The 18,815-nt window shown below is 41.5% G+C and overlaps 1 protein-coding gene across 2 annotated transcripts in view; it reads left to right on the top strand.

The window, feature by feature from the left end:
• The window catches only part of IQGAP2 (IQ motif containing GTPase activating protein 2), a 130,189-nt gene that overhangs the window by 54,048 nt on the left and 57,326 nt on the right, over positions 1-18,815 (top strand). The gene's annotated exons all lie outside the window — the stretch shown is intronic.

Genomic DNA, 18,815 nt, shown 5'->3' with positions numbered 1-18,815 from the left:
AAAAATGAATACAACTCACAAGCCTGCTGGAACAAATACTTTTTCCAGTTATCCTTAATGCATTTAGATGTAAAGGATGGGACCAGAACAGAGATGTTCCAAAGCCTGGGCACTATGACAGTATGTCTTCCATGTTCCCACCAGCCAGTGGTGACTGGTGCCAATTGGCATGGTTAGGGCAGAAGAGAGGGAAACTCAACAGTAGGTGGATCCAGAGTGAATGACAGGAAGAATGCTTGTAAGAATGCAGGCAGGTAGAGGGCTGGCTGAGGGCAGACTGAGATTGGTGGAGCAGTCCCCCATTCGCTCCAAAAGACCAGCCTCCACTGCCACCAGCCAATATTTTTCTGACAATTTAAGTGAATGGGTAGATTCATATGGGAAGAAAGTATCATAACTCCCTCACAACCTCCATATCTGAGGAATATAGTGTTATGAGTTTGTGGGGGGAACAGGGATCCCCCAGATCCCTGGGTGCCAGGTTTCCCTCTCTGGATTCTTGGCTGCTGCGATTTAATCAGAGCTGACAGGCTGAACTTGTTTTTCTGCCAAACAGAGGGAGATGATGGCCCTGCTATTAAGCCATCTACAAGGCAAAATACCCTACAGGAGGTTGCCAGGGCAACATGGGCATGGTGTCACACAGGAATTTTTCACCTTTTAAAAGGGTTGAGGGGAGGAGTTGCTTGGCAAGGGGTTTTCTGGGAAGGAGTAGCAAGCAATTGGGGTGGTGCACAACCTTTGTAACCATAGGAAGCTGTATTATACAGAGTCAGACCATTGGTTTATCTAGTTCAGCATTGTCCTGCACTGACAGGCAGTGGCAGTCTGGATTTCGGGGCTTGTGTCTTTCTCAGCTCTACTTGGCAGATGCTGTGAATTGAATTTGGGACCTTTTGCATACAGAGCTTGTGCTAAACCATTTAGGACTTTAAAGGTAATAATCAGCACTTTGAGTTGAGCCTGGAAACACTGAAGCTGGTGATGTTTTTTAAATGTTGCTATAAAAAAAGGTTGAAACTTATGACTTGCGTTGCTCTAACTGAAATTTCCAAACATTTTTCAAAGGCAGCCCCAGGAAATCAATCTCTAATAGGCCAACCATGATGTAACCAAGGCATGTGTGACCTCAGCCAGGTCCATCTTCTCCAGGAACCAACTGTTGTTGCTGGCTTGCCACCTTAAACTGTGTGAAAGCACTGCTGCGCCACAGTTGCATTTGGGGGGGACAGACCTAGAAATGGATAATTTCAGCCCTATTGTTACCTTGAGAGAGCATACCTGTGTAAAGTTGTCAATTGTGCAAATAAGCCATGGTTTCTCTCCTTTTCGATAGTGCTGAAAGAAATAGGCTGAAGCTTGTTGAAGATATGTGAATGGAGAATAAAAGCTTAGCAGACTGAAATGCCATTAAACACCAACATCTGCCTTGCTCGAGATAGACAAGTTCATGCATATCAAACTACAGCAAAAACTTAGAAACATGGATGAAAACAAAACAAAAGCACTTCTGACTATGAAATGGGAGCCTCAGACATGCATTTACTGGGTCACAGAGGAACTAAAGTGAAAGCTGGCTCTGACTATCCCATTGGAGAGTGTGCATTTTTTCCTTGAGAAATAGACATTGGAGAATAGGTGTGGTCTGCATTTGTCTCTTACATCTTGGATTAATTGTAGCTTGGATAAACTGGCAATTCACATTCCCCATCAAATTTAGGGCAAACATCCAGTTAAGTTTAGACTAAACTAAAATAAGTAAATGGCTTTAGAATTAAAATACCAAGGAGCTACAGGCTTATTTTGCTGTTGTGTCATGAGTTTGGATCCCTTTGATTACCATGAATGGGTCTATCATTAGTTTTTCCTAAAGTTTTTCCTGATTAGGGGTCAGGGTTGGGTTATAGTTTTGTGATATCCTGGGGTGTGACTCCAGCTTTCAGAAGGCAATACTCTTTAACTTACTTGGGAAGCTGAAAGGAAGTCTTTTTGCTCAGTGACAGAGCACATGTTTTGCTCATAAAAGGTTGCAGACTCTTATTTATTTATTTCATAAGATTTATATTCCTCTTGATTGTAGAACTAAACCTCAAAGCAGACTATTCTTTTGTCCCGACAGATGTCAAGATTGCAGAGTGAGAGGTTATTGATTTGTTTCTGATTTCTGATTATGTATTTTGTGTTCTCATTTTGTATTTTATGTTGTGAACCACACTGTGATCCTCAGATAAGGGGCGGTGTACAAATTTAATAAACAAAATAAGATTAAAAAATATGTCAGTTCCTCCAGCTCCAATAAATAGGAGTCAAAGTTGGGTACCTTGTAGCCTGGCTGGTCATGAGATGGAACGTGGCAGCAGGTATACCACAGTCAGAGGCAGTACAGTATAGCAGTTGCTGGAGGGGAGTGGGGAGCGCTGTTATGCTTGGGTCCTGCTTATAGATTTCCCACAGGTATCTGGGTGGGCCTCTATGAGAACAGGGTCCTGGACTAGATAGGCTTGATCCAGAATGCCCTTCTTATTTTTAAGGGGAAGAATCCTGTCTGGAACCTTGGGCAGCTGCAGCCAATCAGTATAAACAACATGAGCAGCATATACTGGCCTGTTTCACAGAACTATGGCTTGCTGAGACTAAGCAAACATGCTAGGCCCTGGAGAGGATCTTGCACAGGCTTTGCTCCTCTGATTATTTCACCCCAGCACCTATGCCAATGATTGGATTATCATGTTGTCTGGACTGAGGTTCTCGGTTAAGGTCTCTCCTTCCTAACTATGATCTGGAGCCAAATGATCTGGAGACTATGATTCAGGAGGAGAGACCTGCTAAAAGGACTGAGGAGGGGCAAAGCAACTATGAGCTTCTCTTGGGAAGCCAGAAAGTTTGTACAGTCCTTAGTTGGTTTACCATGGCATACAAACCAGGCCACTTGTCTAAAGCAGCTCCTGATGTTCCAACTTTCAATTTGGACTTACTAAGGCAGAAAGTAAACAGTTGAAACAGGAGTTAGCTGAAACTTGGAGCAAACAAGCAGCAGCTGCCACTGTGACTGTCAGGGATTTTGATTCGCAATCAGAGGTTGTGCTAACTGCTATAAGAATGTCTTTTGCTTCCACCGGACATAGTGCAAACACGAGTCTTCAGTGTGCACTACTATCCAAAGAAAACTCAGTCCTGCAGCACTACCTTTTTAGAACAGCCTTTGCCAACATACTGGACGGGGCTGATGGAATGGACAGGGCTGATGGGAGTTGTAGCCCAAAACATCTGGACACGAGCTTGGGGAAGGCTGCCCTGGAAGTGAGGAGCATATAACAATAGGCTTTCAAAAAAATAAATGCTACCTTGTCCAATGTGAGATGTGCTTGTACGTGGTCCTGGTTCGTACCTAATACTAAGCCAAACACACTGGTTCCCAGAGAGAAGACTACAACTGTAGCACTGCTCTCCCAGTTCTTCTGTTTCCACATTATGCAGACCAAGTCATGGCTTGGCTTAGTATTCCAGGAGAGGAGTACTGTAGCCACGATCTTCACTCTGAGAACTCACGTACCAGGCTATGATCTAGCTTAGTGTTATGTGCAAACCAGGCCATTGTCTGAGAGCCCCTGAAATAAGTAGATGGGTATCACTTTCTATGTGTGAAATAATTGGTCATCATAGGTCTCTCCTTGACTCTTAAAGGAGAGTCTGCATTTCAGAACGTGCCCTCTCTGCAGAATATGGCCTTCTGGCTCGTTGCAGGAAGTGAGGTTACAGGGAACCAGGCAGAGGGCCTTCTCAGTGGTGGCGCCCGCCCTGTGGAACACCCTCTCATCAGATGTCAAGGAAATAAACAACTATCTAACTTTTAGAAGACATCTGTTTAGGGACGTTTTTAATGTTTGATATTTTATTTGATTTTTAATACCTTGTTGGAAGCCACCCAGAGTGGCTGGGGAAACCCAGCCAGATAGGCGGGGCATAAATAATTTTATTATTATTATTATTATTATTATTATTATTATTATTATTATTATTAATTTAACTTCATTCTTTCAAAAAACTTGATACTTCAGCCAGAGTTCAAAATTAGCAGGCTGCCAGATGCATTTTGTGCCTAAAGATTCTCTATTTGCAAGCACCTAAAAAAACCTGGGTACCATTTTTTTGCTCCTGGATGATACTCAAGGATTAGTGAAATGTATGTGCTTTGAAGCCTCAAAGTATATGTTAAGGATACACAATATGTTAAGGAGTTTAACAATAAAGAGTAGAGTGTTTTGAAAACTGAAGTATGGTACCAGTGTTTTTTATTGCAAACACCAAATTAAACATGCATTAACAATTTCAGCTAAAAATGTGATATTAACAATATATCACTTATGTGAATTGCGTATTAGTTCATCCTCATCAAAATAATAAATAGAAAGTGTTAGCGACCCCTCCCCCCCAAATGGCGACTAGGCATTCTGTTTTGGCATCCACAACCCAGGTCCCAGAAGCCATCCAGCTCCTAGTTTTTCTATCCTAGTTTCTAACACTGATTTCAGTGAAGTTCGTTATTTTGTTACATGGAAAGGAGAAAAGATTTGTGAAGTTGTGTATTAAATGTTGTTTGTAATCTGCAGTGTGGTGAAAATTTGATTGTTCTTTAAAATTATTTTAACTTGTGAGGCTTTGTTGCTGTGGGACTAGGGAGAGCATGCCAGTGGCCATATTTGGGACTGTTGCCGGAAATATCCGAGGGCTCCCTTGGACAAAAAGTAAAGACACCAACCAGGATAACTTGGAGCAAAACAGCAGCCTGTAGGCTTGGCCTTTATTGAACTGTTGCAACAGGGTGTTCCCCTCACTTGCAAGAGAGAGGAAAGACCCAGAAAAATAGTGTGCCCCCCACCCCAATCATTCTGTTTGTACAAACTTCACACACACACACACTCACACACTACATTCGCCACATTTCTGTTATAAATTCATGGAAAATCAACCATACATCGGATTTGCACTGTTCCATTTTATTTTACTCCATATGACAAGAACTATCAAAGGGGGGTGCCTTGGTCCTGGTCAGCCATAATCCCTTCACCGTCTCAGCACATCCACAGGAGCCCTGCCCAGTTGCTATGCCAACCCTGATGATCCCAGACAGAAGACAATCAAGATCACAAAGAACTTGCATATGGGAGTGGATTCAGCATGGACTGAAACAAAGGACAATGATCAGATCTTCCCTCTGGGGGCAGGAAACTGCAAACTCCCCTTTGTCTCCTGGAAGTGACTCATGGGGAGGGGGGAAAGGAGGAACTAGCCAGGTGACAAGACACTCAGGTTACCACCAACTCCTCCCTCAACCCCTCCTTTCTGTAATGTATGCATGATGTTTCTGGGGGTGGGCTTGACCTAGAGGAGGGGAATTTCAAAAAGTTTTATAAGACCTTGCACACTATTTTTCTGGGTCTTTCCTCTCTCTTGCAAGTGAGGGGAACACCCTGTTGCAACAGTTCAATAAAGGCCAAGCCTACAGGCTGCTGTTTTGCTCCAAGTTATCCTGGTTGGTGTCTTTACTTTTTGTCCAAGGGAGCCCTCGGATATTTCCGGCAACAGTTTGGCGACCATGCTCAGGGACACTTGGTTCTCCTGCGAAGGTGAGGAGGGAGATAGAGGGGATCGGGCGCCACTGGGCAACCTTAGCCCAGGGATCCTTCTTCCTCTCCCTGCCTCCTCTTTGTGGGCGGTAATCAATCGTCACCAAAAGCCCAGCCAGGGGGAGCAAAGGCAAGGTCAAGCCGGCTAAAGGGAAAGGATCCCGGGATCTGCGGGGGACATCTTCGAACGTGAGTATGGTTTGAAGTAAATACATTGGGAGGGGGGTGGAAGAAGCAGCGTCCCCACGACAGCCAGACTTTCCTTCTTTCATTTCTGACGATTACCCCTCGGAGTCGTCCGGGTACGTCTTAAACTCTCCCCTTTTCTCCCCCGATTTTCCCCCTCGGAGTGTGGCCAGGGAGATCGCGGAACTTTACTGTCAGACGATTACCCCTCGGAGTCGTCCGGGTACGTCTAAAACTTTCCCTTTTCTCCCCCAATTTCTTTTTCGGAACGTGGCCGGGAAATTGTGGTACTTTTACTGTTTTCCGGCGTTACCTCTCGGAGTCGTCCAGGGACGTCTTATTCTGTCCCCTTTTCTCCCCCGTTTTCCGTCTTGGAATTGAGTCCGGGAAAGCGTGGCTCTTTACTGTTTTCTCTGACGTCCCTCTCTCGGAGTCGTCCAGAGGCGTCTTTTCAAAAGTATTTTAACGCAAGGTCATTTGCTTCCTTTCAAACCTTGGGTGTTTTCTCGGACCCCGATCTGGCACGGCATTGCGCAGGCGTTCAGTAGGGGTCCGAACTTAGTCTCAAAGGCTAGGCAGGAGGCTGTCGTGGGTGGTAGAGGGGGAATTGGGGCCCCACACTAGGACTAGTTGTGTAAGCAGTACTGAGGCAGAATTTCAGGATCCGTGGTTGTGTAGCAGGTAGAGAGAGAGACCCGTGGTTTTAAGGCTGATGTTTGAGGTTTTATAGATGATAAGTTATTTGCGGTTCGTTGATAGGCAGGAATTGAGTTAAAGAGATAATCAAAGGTACCTTAAATACTGAAAGAATATTATTTTCTTCTTTCTACCCTTTCCCCCCTCTTTGTCTTCCCCCTTGTGTGTCCATTCTTTCTGTCCTTTTCTGTCCTTTATACTAGAGGGAAATGGGAGCTCACTAAAACACCCTAGCTGGACTCCTCCTGGCAACAAAGCTTCCATGAAGCCTTTTTGCCCCAGAGAGGATTCTAATATGCCCCTCCAGCTTGTCATCTCCAGTTGGAAAAATAAAATAAAATAAAGGGGCAAAATGGTCTTTCAAGTACAAAGTACGAGACCGTTGTAACTTTTAGTGGGTAGCTTAGGCCCACCACCTGGGCCACCTCAGGGATCCTTCAACACAATCAGGGTGTGAACCCTTAGGGAGAGCTGAACATATCAAATTTGTGTTGTTAAACTATAACCTAAAACTAAACATGAAACCGTAAACTTAATGGTGCTCAGAAGGCAGTAGATATAATAACAGCCCAGCCTGAGAGCCCACACATTAGAGAACTTAGTTTCTTAAAAAAAAAAAAAATGAATAAGAGATGTACTCAAAGATCTAGAAATATTTAAAGGGTTTGTGTTTACATTGGCTTCGGCATCCACAGACTGTTCTTAAATGCACATAGTTTTTAAAATTGCAAGCTTGCTTCAAAATTTTAAATCTAAGGAAGCCATGTTGGGCCTTGTCAACCTGAAACAAGACAAAATGGAGAATGAAGTGTGCAAATGTTTGTTCTTTGAGAGAAGCTCTAAAAGAGAGTTTTCCTCCCAAGTGGTAAAATCCTGTATACGTGCTACTTGTGTTCTGGAAGGAGGATTACCCCACCTCCTTCCTCTAGTTTAAGTGAGGAGGGTGATTTTAAGTCTAATGGTAAATGATGTTTTGTTGTAACTTTTGAGTTTGTGAGTACACCTGTGTTCCAGTCTATTTTGGAATGTGAAGTTAACCTAATGTTTCTGCTGCAAAAGCCTAGTTGAGCACAATTGCTCTCTCAAGCTAAAATGCAGTGTATGTATTTCATCAAGCATATGCCTATGAAAGTATGGTGTTCCTTCTAAGAAAAATATGTGAGTCCAGTTTTAACTTTGATTTGGTTGGACAGAAGAGTTATTGTAAGGCTCCTGAAATCAGTCTCTATAAGACTTCCTGGCCTCTTTTCTCAGAAAATGCCCCCCCTTGTTCCATTCTGTCTCTTTCAGTTTTTTTCTCCCTTCTTACTTCTGTGCCAGGTAAATTTACTCCCGAGTAAGCTTCCTTTAAAGGAAACTGCAAAGAGGGGGGGGAGCAATCTTTCCTAAGGTACCCTGCATCTCACTTTCCTATGTGTGGTTATTTAAAAAAATAAAATAAAAAAAATCTAAATTAGGCTTACTATTCCTCTGCAAGTTCAGAAAAAAAAAATTGTTCACTTTTGTATTCCCTTTAAATCCAATCTATGGCTGTTTTAACTATGCTTAATAAAAGATCCTCTCCCTATCTTAGAGAAAAAAAAACTGTTCACTTCAATCTTCCTTTAAATATCATTTCACTAGGAACTTGCATTCTTTAGTCTAAGGAAGTAAACTCCCTCAAGCTATCTCAAGATCTGCTAAAAGGGTTCTGTGTAAAGTTGGGTACTTTTATTTTCCTCTTCATTAGTACATGATAGGAGCATAGATGTTTCCTTTCTCAGTTGTAAATCTGTACTTAAATGGGTATGTCTCTTTGATAGTACAAATCTTGCTGTGAAATCTTGCTGTGAACCCTATATTTTGGAGGGTTGGACTAGATGACCCCAGGGTCTCTTTCAACTCTCCCAATTTGTGGCTGTGTGGAAGGGACATGTGTCTGCAAGCATTGGAGGGTAATTCTTAAATTCTGGTGTGGTGATGTAGTTGAAATTCAGCCTAGCTTTGCTCTTTAGTTTTAAAAGGTGAGAGGTGAAGCCTTGATGGTTTTGAAGCACAACTGGTAATATCAAGCATTTGAGTGATTAAAGTGTTTATCATTTTGTCTACTATTTAAAAATCAGACTTCAAAGTCAATTCAAAGTTTAAGCACATAAAAAATACATATGCGCCTTGACCAATCCTGTAAATAAAGGGCAGAAAAAAAATATATATATATATTTTGTCTGCAAATGGTAAGGCTGAAATGACTGAGAATATTAAAAAAATAAATAAATAAAATAAATCCTATGAATTTTGACTCTCTGGCCATTTTCCCCCATATATAAGGGCGTGGCATTGTTCCGCGAATGGCCAGAGGGATATTAGCCCTTTCCTGTACATAAAGGAAGCAGTCCCTTTGCTTGGGCTACAATTGCTAGCTTTGGTGAATACTTGAATTGCTGAGTTTCTCTTTTTTGTTTTAAAATCTAACCCTATTTTAAAATCTACTCCTTACCCTCACCTTCCCTTATTCAAATGGTAATTTAGCCAAAAGATTCAACATTTTCAATAGTATAAAAGGTTTACTGAGACATGAACTCTGTACATGCACAGAGGCTAGATCAGCTTAAAAAAAAAAAAACAACACACACACACACACAAAAGAGAGAGAGGAAGAAGGGGGGAACTGTAAGGGGGAAGAGGAGGTTTCGAGAGCTTGGGCTGCAGGGAGAAACTTATCCAAATTTCCTTATGTAAAACTTGGAACCATTGAGGGAAATTACCCTTAATGTGTCTTTTGCCCCAGGGGCTACGGAAGACAAAAGGGTAAAAAAAAAAACAAAAAAACAAAAAATAAAAAACAACAACAACAAAACAAAAACCTAGCCCATCAAAAGTCAAGAGCTTTCCAGGTTCCAAATCTTAACATGCCAAATTCTTTTCACAGGTAAACATCAAAACGCTCCCACTGTGAGTTCCACTCTTGACTAGTCCCCCCCCCCCCACAGGATTTAACTTTTACAACAGGCTTTGTGTGCATTATAGGAACAGCATTCCTGACAGAGATTTTCAAAGAAAGAAAGAAAAAATTTTGTTTCCCCCTTTAAAACAGGATACGTGAACTCGGACCCACATAAGCAAAAAGTTTAATAACTTGCCAATTGTGTTCAAATTAACAAAGGTTTTGTCCCTTCGTTTCTTCCACAGCCAAACTAAGTGAAGGAAAGCAAACAAACTTGGCAGATAATAACAGTAATTATATGGAAATGTGATAATAATATTGGAATGAATAAAATGCTTAATCCGCTAAGATTTTTATTATTTGCAGCTTCCCACGTAAATTGAAGGACATCCTTTTTTGCCTTTTTGCCCCTTCTAACTCTGTCTTTAAGTCCTGCCCCTTACAGGATATCACTTTTACAGATGTGTTACTACAGATCCAATGAAAAGCTTCGCCACCACAAGACTATTACCTGCAGCAACAACAACAGACACCAAAGTTTTCAAAGTGGCCACAGCAAATCCTTTCAAAGGGGAAGTGGGGCTGACAAAGGGGGGTGGAGTAGAATTCTAAGGACATCTTCTCACTTTTGAACCTCAAGACTGTGCTCCAGGATTCTAAAGATACATACATAAAATATCACAATTGTCTCAAGATATGCAACTGATACTTAATTAGTTTGTTTTGTATTATGTGTTATTATGTAGGAATGTTGAAATGTGTCTGACAAGTGTGTTATTTCCACAAATGGGAAGGGGGGGGGGCTATTTTTGTGGCTATTTTTGTGTGTAATTGTTTTTATGTTTAATGTCTTATTCCTTACAACCCAGTGGAGGATTCTCATACATTTTATGCTTTTTAACAGACCAGGCTATTATGTAGTCCAATGTTTAGAACTAGATAAATTTATAACCACATTTAGTTGTTTCACCTGGCACTCTGCCAACTTCCCTACCCATTTTAAAATGTGCCAAAAACTCGCTTAACCAAAGAGAAGCTGATAAGATACATGAAAGTGCATATGCTTTGGTTTAGCAGGAATAATCCCTTATAGAGTTAAATTGACTTATTTGGACAAATGCCCTTTAACAGATTGGTTTGAGAAGTTGGGAACCATGGGGCAAGATAAATTCAAATTGGACTCATTTTGAATTGGGCAAGTGTATCCAGGCTGCAATTAGCTTTTTGGTCCTTAAAGTGCAAGTGAGCAACTTCCCATGACTGCAAGACCAGAGCCTATAATAATAAAATCCCATAGAATGGCCAAGGCAAGGACATTTCCCTCATGACGTGCCCAAACCTGTGCCAGCTGGGGTGAGTGCCAGGCAACATGGTTAATATGAAAGCCCTAAGTGGATTCACCAGGGATTGCCACTACTGTGACACCAGGCCGGTGTGAGACCACAGAAGAGCTACCTTGACACCTGAGAACACAAAAATGGCGGGGGACAAAGCAAACTGCATTTTTCAGTCATTAGTGGACCTTCCTGCTAAATGTAAAGCATACGCCACTATTGAGAAAATATTTCTTCCAAGGTACTAGAGTGCCACAAGTAACTGAACAACAAAATATTAATTTTACGTGATATCCTAAGTCTAATTATGTGCACTGTTACACCATTATATTTCTATGCAAATGTCCTTAAGAAGCATGACATCCGAGTCCCTTTCAGGTACACATGGAGACACGCATCTGGGACGGAGAATAGCAGGTTAATAATTACCACCTTAAATTGTGCGGAGAAAAGGATTGCAAAGTAGCCACCTTTGCAATCTTATCTCCGAAGGGGGGAACTGTAGCAGGAACCCCCCACCCCAATCATTCTGTTTGTACAAACTTCACACACACACACACTCACACACTACATTCGCCACATTTCTGTTATAAATTCATGGAAAATCAACCATACATCGGATTTGCACTGTTCCATTTTATTTTACTCCATATGACAAGAACTATCAAAGGGGGGTGCCTTGGTCCTGGTCAGCCATAATCCCTTCACCGTCTCAGCACATCCACAGGAGCCCTGCCCAGTTGCTATGCCAACCCTGATGATCCCAGACAGAAGACAATCAAGATCACAAAGAACTTGCATATGGGAGTGGATTCAGCATGGACTGAAACAAAGGACAATGATCAGATCTTCCCTCTGGGGGCAGGAAACTGCAAACTCCCCTTTGTCTCCTGGAAGTGACTCATGGGGAGGGGGGAAAGGAGGAACTAGCCAGGTGACAAGACACTCAGGTTACCACCAACTCCTCCCTCAACCCCTCCTTTCTGTAATGTATGCATGATGTTTCTGGGGGTGGGCTTGACCTAGAGGAGGGGAATTTCAAAAAGTTTTATAAGACCTTGCACACTATTTTTCTGGGTCTTTCCTCTCTCTTGCAAGTGAGGGGAACACCCTGTTGCAACAGTTCAATAAAGGCCAAGCCTACAGGCTGCTGTTTTGCTCCAAGTTATCCTGGTTGGTGTCTTTACTTTTTGTCCAAGGGAGCCCTCGGATATTTCCGGCAACAGGTCTACCTCTTCAAGAAGAGGACGCGGATGGCACTGTGGGTTAAGAGCCTAGGACTTGCCAATCAGAAGGTTGGCAGTTCGAATCCCCGTGACGAGGTAGGCTCCTGTTGCTCCGTCCCTGCTCCTGCCAACCTAGCAGATAAATAGGTACCGCTCCAGCGGGAAGGTAAACAGCATTTCCGTGCGCTGCTCTGGTTCGCCAGAAGCGGCTTAGTCATGCTGGCCACATGACCCAGAAGCTTTACGCGGGCTCCCTTGGCCAATAAAGCGAGATGTGCGCCGCAACCCCAGAGTCAGTCACGACTGGACCTAATGGTCAGGAGTCCCTTTACCTTTACCTTCAAGAAGAAGATTTTACCCCTTAAAAGCCCCTGCCTGCAGCCACAAAACTCTCCATAGCTCTTGCCTTACTGATGTCAAAGGGGAGCTTTGCCTTACTGATGTCAGAGGTAAAGAGCAGCATGCTCTCAGGGATAGATCAGCGGAAGCAGCCTGGAAAGGATGAAAAAAAAAACAGGAAGATGTTCGGAAAATGCCTGGCAGAACATTAGAAAAGGCATCTCATCATCCTTCTGTTCTCCTCTGCCAACATGGTATAAGAAAGCTTTGCGAAAAGATTAAAAATAATAATAATTGGGAGAAGAGCCCCCTACTAGAGCATTATAGGTCAAAATAAGGGTGTATAATGTTGATTTTTTAAAAAGTGATTCTTCAGACTAGTAGTTTTGGACTTGGGGATTGGAGCAATAGTGACCATGGTTAACTTGCTAAGCACAGCCTACAATTGCAAATGTTAATATTTCTTCATTGCTTCTCTATTTAAACTTGATTTAAAGTAAATGTAAAATACTTTGGTGATTCTTGAGTTCTTAGTATTTAATCCGAGAATAAAGTACTTTCTTACTTCTCAGTGAGAATCTAAAAAGCATGATCTAAACAGAGCTGTTACAGAATAAGGAAGCAACCCATTTTGATTGTCTGTTACATCCTGCTCATGAAAGTCTCTTAGTAAGAGATGGTGGATTTGGCTGCATGACAAAGAAGAAATAGGCAATTGTGCTGCTTCAAAAGTGTACAGTCATTTTTAACCTTTTGGAGTAAGGTAAATATTTGAACAACGCAAGTGATTTGCTAAAACTCTGAGTAACATTTCTGGCTTGAAATAATTGTGTTGATAGCTCACAGAACACGTTTTTAACAGGCAGAGGGGTTAAATATGCTAGGTGAAGGCTCATTTGATTAGGTTTGGCAAATATCCTGTGTCTGTGGAGTATTGGATATGCACATGAATATCTGGTTTTGGCTGCTCCATCGGCTATTTAGAATAGTTGTAAATGGGGATTGAGATGCAGGGCTCTCCTTTCAATATCACACTTTAGGGTACAGGTGGGGCACTTTCTGCATGAATTATTTTCTGTATGAAAATTCCCTAGAGAACTAGTGTGGAGAGCACAAACAGTCCAATCTGTGTGAACAGTTATCAATTATGCTACATTCTACTCTCCTTATGGAAGTCTTGTTGCTCCTCTTTGCAAACCCCCCCCCCCAATTCTTTGTAGCTGGGGTACCTTCAGCAGGTTCTGAACCTTCCCTCTCTAAAGCTGCAACTGTCTGCTTATATAGTTTCAGTAAACTTTCTAACTGTCTAGGAGAATAATGGTGGCAGCAATTTCTCCAACATGCCTTCATATGCTTCCTTACAGAGTTCAGCATCCTGTTTTGGAAGAGCTGGTCTGAACTTTACCTTGGAGTTTGGCAGCAGTCCAGTTCCTCTCTTGGTGAAAGTTCTCTTAATGTATCTAGATGTTTAATTGCTAGTCGTTAATAAATAATTCCAAATATTGTATATAAAGGCACTGGTGTGTGTTTTTTAAAAATAAACATATTCTAGGGGTGATGATTTAATCATTTTTATTTTGTTTTCTAAAACTAAATACATTCTGTGGATATTTTTGCTTGGATATATTTCCCCCCACAATGAATGTTCATAAACAAAGCATCTGCTAAAACAGACAATTGGACTTGCCTGAAATGGTGAAATTGTGTCCCAGGCAGAACTCTATTTGCAAAGTACAATTGAAGAAAGCAGTATTTAAGTTTAAAATATCCATACCCTGCCTTTCTTTCATATGAGAGACCTGCCCTCCACCACAACAGCTAATATTTAGTTAATTAAGAACATGTCAATAAATTAAAGAACAAATGCAGAACAGCAGATGAAACAGCAGGAGGCAGAGCCTAGCAAGAAAAGAGTATTCCAATCAGAAATGTCAATGTTTTCCAGTTTGCATTTGAATACCAGTTAAGAGGGGATTTAACAACCTCTGTGGCACCACCACAGATGAGAACCTATCTCTTATATGCCCATCTACCACACCACTTATGGTGCTGGAACATAGAACATGCCCTCCATTGAGGACCTGAGTGACCAGGTTCAATCATGTCAGAGGTGACAAATTTTTAAATAATCTGGCTTCAATTTTAGTTAGTTGGGTTACTAAACTAAAGCCTGAGAGTTGGCCCCATTGAATTCAATAGTATGTACTTGTGAGCAGACATGGTTCTGATTGCATTGTAAATTGGATTGTGTGAACTATATGACAGGGGATCATAATATTCACATTATGAGAATGATGTGGTTGCGCTTCAGTGGTATTCAGGGCTAGGTTTCCCCATTTTTGCTCGAAGTGGAGAACACGCAGATACTATTTGGCATGCCTGACTAATTGCAGCCTTGGAGGGGGGGTGGGATTTTCTTGGCAGTTGTGCAGTTGGCCCCTGCTCCTGGGGACCAATATTGGAAGAAAGAGTGTAAAAGTGATCTCTGATTATTAAGACTGAGCTGAAAGGGAGTAGGTTGGTTATCTTGAATACAATTTGCATATGTGGAATAGCATTAAAGTGTGTGCCAATTCAAAATACATTGCCCTCACTCTGATTAGGCTTCATTTGCCCTAAGTATAGCCCAGGCATAGGCAAACCCGGCCTTCCAGATGTTTTGGGACTACAACTCCCATCATCCCTCACCACTGGTCCTGTTAGCTAGGGATGATGGGAGTTTTAGTCCCAAAACATCTGGAAGGCCGGGTTTGCCTATGCCTGGTATAGCCAAATCAAGCTAAATTGCTTTCTGGAAAATCCTATATCTGACTTGAAATCACTCTACAAAACAATGACAGCAGACAGGGTTTTTTTTTGGGGGGGGGGAGGTGTGGAATAATGTTTCCCCTGCAACCACTTCTTCCTAACAGAAAATTGAAATGGGCAAACATTTCATAATTTTTATCTCACTATTTTTCCCCCTCCTGTCTGCTCCCTGCAGTAAATTAGGCTGTAATTGACAGTTTATACTGCAATTTATGCCAATCGTAATTGCTCTTGGGGATTAATTTTGGCTTCCTGGTTCCAGAGCGCCACCTTCTACTTTGAGGCTTTAGACAGCTCTAGATATAATTGGTTCATCTTGGATTCTCATGTGGCTAACTGCTAAATCTCTTCCAAAGCCGATTTCTTGTTTTGGGGTTTAGTTAGATATCGGTGGTTTCAGATTTCCTGCTTCATGACTGTTGCATTTCCTTTGGCACTCAGACTAACTTTCTTGTTTTGCATTGGTGTGGTCACTGGAGAATTTGAATGAGCCAGAGAATTTGGGGCTGACATTTTTAATAGGCTTTCTCTTACTTCCCCTTTAGGATCTGAAGCACAGAGTATTGTGGGTGAAGTGACCCTGAGTAACTTGCAAGCTTCAGTTAAATGCTTAATCACATTAGCTTTCCTTCTGAAAAGGTGTGTACAGCCTTGATGGATGCAGAGTTTAGTTTGGGACAAGGGTGTGAAATGTGGTCTTATACCTCCCATTTAATGATCAAGTTAATTATAACAAAGAGTCATGCGGTACATGGTTAATTATAACAAATAGTCATGTGGGACATGGATGGTGCTGTGGGTTAAACCACAGAGCCTAGGACTTGCCAATCAGAAGGCTGGCGGTTTGAATCCCTGCGATGGGGTGAGCTCCCGTTGCTCGGTCCCTGCTCCTGCCAACCTAGCAGTTCGAAAGCACGTCAAAGTGCAAGTAGATAAATAGGTACCACTCTGGCGGGAAGGTAAACGGCGTTTTCGTGCATTGCTCTGGTTCGCTTGAAGCGGCTTAGTCATGCTGGCCACATGACCCAGGAGCTGTACGCAGACTCCCTCGGCCAATAAACCGAGATGAGCGCCGCAACCCCAGAGTCGGTCACGACTGGACCTAATGGTCAGGGGTCCCTTTACCTTTGCCTTTAAGGCCCCATGTAGTACAGTATTCCATGAAAGGTTATGCCATAATCAATTTATTAATCTTTAGGTTACCACAGGATTTTTAGTCTGTTGCAGCAAAACCAACAAATGTGGCTGTGATTCTGGAAAAATAAATTTATGTTCTAACATGTTGAAAAAAATGTCTCAAGAATATTAAAATCTCATATATCAGTTATCATGGCTACAAATATGTCTCACGTTCTCTAAAGTAAAGGTGTCTGTGCAAACATTTTGCTGGGAATAATGGCTTACTTGCTTGTTTTCAAGTAGGATCTGGGGCTCCCAACTTCATCTAAATGAATTTATTTATTATACATATTTAAGGTAGATTGTGGTCTCTGTGTACATGAAGATAATGCTTATTAGGAATTTGAGGACTCCAAAGTTGATCAAGCAGCCACTTGGAAACAGGTCATGTGAAGTACAGGAAAACAACACTTGTCATCTGAACCTACTTTTGTAATGGGATTAGCTGCAAAGCTATTACAGACAAATAGAGATAAGGGATCTGTTTAGCATTCTGCAGATATTATGCATATGCTCATGTTGCAGATGCAGTAGTTGTAGAAATGTTGGCGTTTGTGACTTGACTTACAGGCAAATTATAGAACCAGGCATCTGGCAAGAGTGTATTTCTATCGCTTGGTAATAAATGTGCAATGCATCCATTTTAAACAAATGAGCCATAGTGCCAGCTGAAAAAATTCTGACAATGCTGACTACTAGAGCAATCTATTCACATGATGGTAGATGCTTTCTGAATACAACTGATGCACATCTTCACTTTAATAACTACATTTAGCTCAAGAATGCTGCAACCAAATGAACTTAATAAAAACTAGTGAAGAATTTTGCACAACCCCTTAACAAGGTTGTGTGAGACGCTCCCATCTTTAACATGGGACGGGTACAAGCATTGGGGACAGACTTTCAGGGAACCACAATTTTACAGTGGTTTGCTAGACTTGTCATTTTTAAATTTTGCATCTGTTTATCATTACTTCTTTACTATTACTGAAGAGGGCTAAGTAGCTTGATGCCAGCTAAGGTACTAGTCTAGAATGTGGTGGTGGAGTGACAGGCACTAGTTTCCCCTACTAAAATTGAAAAAGTAGTGTTCAGTTTCATTTTGTCCTTGTTTGCGTGTGTGCGCATAAAGAATTGCATCCCATTTTATTTGGCCTAAATGTGTGTTTGGCTTTTGATAGGGACTAGAAGCATTTAATATACTTGAACCATGCAGTAAATATGAAACAGAAGTGCTGGACAGTTTTGCATCACCTGCAGTCCACCCTCCAGCAGTGTGAACCTTATAGGTAAAACTGATGTTTCTAAAGCAACCATTTGTTCTGATAGAGGAACCCATCTCTTTTTTTGCAGCAAAGCAGTGAAAACAATTCTATCTTCCAAAATGGTCTGACTCCCCCAACCTTCTCAGTCCTTCCTAATACTCTAGTTTGTGGCACAAGGCTAAATGTTGAATTAAGAGATGCTGAAGTGTCAGAATAATTAAAAGATACAGTGTTTAGAGTGTTTATTGGAAGGGTCAACCAGCATCCTCCATTATAAATTCTGCCAAATTATGGGTATGATGTCATAAATGAAGAGCTGTGTTGCTGATATTTATAGTAGATATAATTCTAAGAGCTGGTGACAGTCATGTTTGAATGGCTATGATTAAGTTTGCAGCAGACAAAGTCCTGCTCCATCTGCCTTCTTTACAGCTGTGTATAAAAAAAGTAAAACTGTTCCGCAGAAAGAAAATTTCATTTTCACAGGTGTCGGGACATATTTAATCCCTCCCTGTTCCTCTTCTGCAAGATAAATTGTCATGTCTATTGTGTGTGTATTTTTCCATATTAATGAAATGTTATGACTTAAACACTCTGGAATATATCCATTCATTAAGCATAAACATTGTGGGCTGAACTGGCAAAGAGTAACCATTGCAATAGCTTTTGTGCTAGCATAATAGACTTTTATATTTGTAGGTGTTGATACATCTCATCCAGCGCTGTTTCTGGCGGAAATTGTCTAAGATGATTAATTGTTTTGTAGCTTCCTGAGGAGTTTTCTGGAGAGTATGTGCCTCCATGAAACAATTTTCATGTACTATGCAGTGTCCAGGAATAAGTTCAAATGTTTCCCTGCTCCACCATACCCTGCTTTGCATAAAACTTTACTGGAGGAGTTCAGAAGAACTTGAAAATTTGCCCAAATGTTGCCCAGCTGTGGAATTTGGAGTTTTTTCTTATAGACCTACATGGCTACGCTAGTGGGTGTGTTTTTTAATAGAATAAGTTTACTTGGTATACATGAGATGCTGATATGATAAACATTTATTTCCCCCTTGTAAGGAACAAACTGTAACTAAAAAGATGCTGCTTACAAAGGATTAAAATAAAATAAATAAAACTCACCCTCAGTTAGTTGCATCTTGGCTAAACATTGGGGTTACGATACTTGTGGTTTAGTGTTGTGTTGAGTTGCATCGTGAATATAACATATTTACCATATTAAAGCT

The sequence above is a fragment of the Podarcis filfolensis genome (assembly GCF_964270895.1).
Source record: "Podarcis filfolensis genome assembly, chromosome: 11".
Taxonomy (NCBI): domain Eukaryota; kingdom Metazoa; phylum Chordata; class Lepidosauria; order Squamata; family Lacertidae; genus Podarcis; species Podarcis filfolensis.
This window is presented reverse-complemented; position numbering and strand designations above follow the sequence as displayed.